General features: G+C 38.0%; 1 pseudogene; it reads left to right on the top strand.

The window, feature by feature from the left end:
* Nucleotides 1–1,603: 1,603 nt before the first annotated feature.
* On the top strand, nt 1,604–2,498 carry LOC109456207 (serine/threonine-protein phosphatase 4 catalytic subunit pseudogene; annotated as a pseudogene).
* The last annotated feature ends 1,033 nt before the right edge of the window (nt 2,499–3,531 follow it).

Raw genomic sequence — 3,531 nt, 5'->3', positions numbered from 1 at the left:
TTACTTCTGATATTAATGAGGGTAGTTTGTGTTTAAGCTATTATGTAAAGTTGAGTGATAATTTATTCCCTATCTAAAGAACCTAATTTACATCATGACTATTTGTTATTCTCTAAAGATAGATAATTGTTCTCACCTTTTCCCTCCCTTAACTCAGCTTTTTAACACCATTTCTAGAGTCTGCATGATGATTTTGTCATTTTAAAAACACTCAGGAAGCTGTCTGTCCAATTTGCAAGTTAAAGTGCATAAAACATGTGCTACTATTGGAATTTACTGAATTGTTTCGTCTATATTTGACTACCATAAATTTTGTCAACATTTATTGACATTGACTGTAGACCATACTAGACAAATGGTAGGTGCTCCCATCTGGTCCAGGGGATTATACATGATAGACACACATATACACACTCATACGCCCTGTTGTAAAACTTAATCATAATTGTACAAAATTACATTCCAGAATCAATTTCAATTCTCTGGCATTTTAAATTACCTATTATTAAACACTCTTCCTTTGCAAACTAGTAATTAGGAAAAAGAAGAATGTATATACAATGTGTCATACTCTCTATTTTTAACATTCATTGAAAAACATGGCCAAACTCATTAATTTAAATGAAAGGAAATTTTCCATGCCATTGTTTATTTCCAAAAGAACTCAAAACCTCCATTTAAATTCAAACGACAATAACATAAAATGAAGTTTCATCCATTATATTCATATTTATTACTATAATGTATTGCTTTATTACCTACCTAGGATCATCTATGCATGTTTTGTTTTCTTGTTACTTACATGAAGCCATTTTTCATGGAATATAATTCTCCACAGTATTTGCTTTGAGGGAATGCATACCATGTGTTCCTGAGATTTAATAGGGGAGGTTTTCACATGTTTGGGAAGCATTATAGTATAATAAGAGTATAAATTCTGGAGTAAAAATGTCAGAGTTTGAATCTTGGCGCCAATATTTATCAGCTAAATAGTTTCAGACAATATATTTAATGTGTCTGGGCTTCAATTTCCTTATTTATAAACTGAATAAAATAATATCTAGATCAAGATATTTTTGGGGGAGGATTAAATGAATTCATTCATCTAGAGCAAATAGAAAAGTACTTAGCATATAGTAAGTTCTCAATAAATGTCATATTTTTATTATATAGATTACTATTGCCTTTATAAAAAATATAGTATTCTGATATAGGTAGACATTTGTAAACAGTTATTAGAGAGTTAATTGTTTTCATTTAGGGAAACAACTTGATGAACAAGAGCTGGAATGTAAGACATTGGATATGGACTAATAACAGAATTTTTAAAAGGGAAAAACTAAGAAACAGCTAAACAAATTCTGAAGAAGAAATGAACAGAAATCAATAGAAGTGGGGTGGGAAAGACTTGAGGTAGGAAGGGAGAAAAGCTACAAAAAGACACAGGATGGAAGCGTGAGTAGCATGGCAAGGGACCAAAGAGGAGGGAAGGAGGAAGACAGGGAGCCTGAGAGCTGGAATCTGTCACAGCAGTGGGGACCACTGTGCAGTGCACAGGAGCCAGTGCCCCGGTTCTGACCCACACAGTGGTGAGGGATGGACCATGGTGAAGATCACCAACCTAGACCAGCAGATTTAGCAGCTGCTGTGGTGCAAGCCCATCAGGGAGAGGGAAGTCAAGGTTCTGTGCTCTAGGCGGGAGAGATCTTGGTAGAGGAGAGCAACATGCAGAGTGGACTCGCCAGTCACACAGTATGTGACAACATCCATGGACAATTCTATAACCTCAAAGAGCTGTTCAGAGTGGATGGTGACATCCCTCAGATTAACTACCTCTTTGTGGGAGACTTTATGGTTTCTATGGCATTGAAATATTCCTTCTGCTGCTAGCACTTAAGGTTCGCTCTCACCCTGATCCTGGGCAATCAGGATAGCTGCCAGATCACCCAAGTCTACCTATCATGAGTGCTTGCACAAATATGTTTGGTGACCATGTGGTGCTACTGCCCTGAGATCTTTGACGACCTCAGCCTGTCGGCCATCATCAATGGCAAGACCTTTTGCACGACCCAGACCTCCCCAGCTCCATCCAGACCCTGGATCAGTTCCAGATGATTGACCAAAAGCAAGAGGTGCCTCACAATGGGCACATGTGTGACCTACTCTGGTCCGACCCTGAAGACACAGGAGGCTGGGGTGTGAGCCCCTGTGGAGCTGGCTACGTATTTTGCAGTCACATTGTGGGTCAGTTCCATGTGAGCAACCACATTGACACAATCTTCCACCCCATCAACTGGTGATGGAAGGTTATAAGTGGCACTTCAATGAAACTGCTCATTATGCTGTTGTCACCCAACTACTGCTACTGCTGTGGGAATGTGGCAGCCATCTTGGAGCTAGATGAGCATCTCCAGAAAGATTTCATCATCTTCAAGGCTGCTCCTTAAGAGATATGGGGCATCCTTTCCAAGAAGCCCATGGCTGACCATTTCCTGTGACCCTTTTGGCCTCTGTCCCCATCCAGCCCCTCTGGCACTCAGACCACTGTGACTGTGCCCTCTTCTCCAGGCAGAGGCTGGGCATTGGTGGTGGGGGACTGTCCTCGGCTCTGCTCTCCCCCTCTGTGAGGGCACTTCAAGGATGACAACTTTACTGGAGAAGCTCAGACCCTTAGCTCCAGAACCTTTTTCCCCACTTGAACCATTAAGTTTCCAATATTTATTTTTCTTTTTTCATTTTTTTTAGATAAAAAAAATTTGAGGGAAAAAAATGTATTGATTTAGTAAATTTCAAAAAAACAGTGAGCAGATTTAGAGGAAACTATTAATAGTAATAATAATATTTATAGTAAAAATAGTAATAACAATAATAGTTCAAGAGTTATGTAGATATGGAAAATCATAAAAATGTGACTCTGATGACTACAATTTAAAAAACACCATTCTATTTCATACTTCTTTCTTATCAGGGGCCCTACTTTAAGCTTCCCTAGCTTGTAAATTCCTCTAGTGTTAATTCCTGTATACTGTGCTATCATGTCTCAATCAGTCTGTCAGATGGAATTATTGAACATTTACCTTATATTTTGGGATAAATATTTTGGTTATTAACTTCATGATAAACTGTGGTGGAAAGGGTACCAGTTAGCAGAGAAAAAAAATAAGAGGATCTCTACAGTACTTACATCTACTTACAAATTCTTGCCTAGAATCAATTCCAGTGTCTACCTCCACTGAATTTAACCCCTACAACCACAAATTTGATGACTGTATTATGACATTTATCACATTCTCATCTTTGAAGCTCATAAAAATGTGTGCACAAAAAATAATGAATAATCTCCTTATTTTTAATATATGTTTGATGCTTGAATGTACGGTTTCACACATGACTCTGCTTATGTGGTACAGGGTTGGTCAGACAAAAAGTATTCCAGAATTCCATGAGCAGCAAGTTGGTCTCCAACTGCCCATTTTTAAAAACACAAATACAACATCAATATTGTTCTTAAGATAACTTCAATATGCAAAT

Source organism: Rhinolophus sinicus, chromosome 1 (assembly GCF_057876585.1).
Source record: "Rhinolophus sinicus isolate RSI-liver-muscle chromosome 1, RSI-T2T, whole genome shotgun sequence".
Lineage (NCBI taxonomy): Eukaryota > Metazoa > Chordata > Mammalia > Chiroptera > Rhinolophidae > Rhinolophus > Rhinolophus sinicus.
The sequence above is the reverse complement of the archived record's forward strand: the minus strand, read 5'-3'. Positions and strand labels throughout refer to the sequence as shown.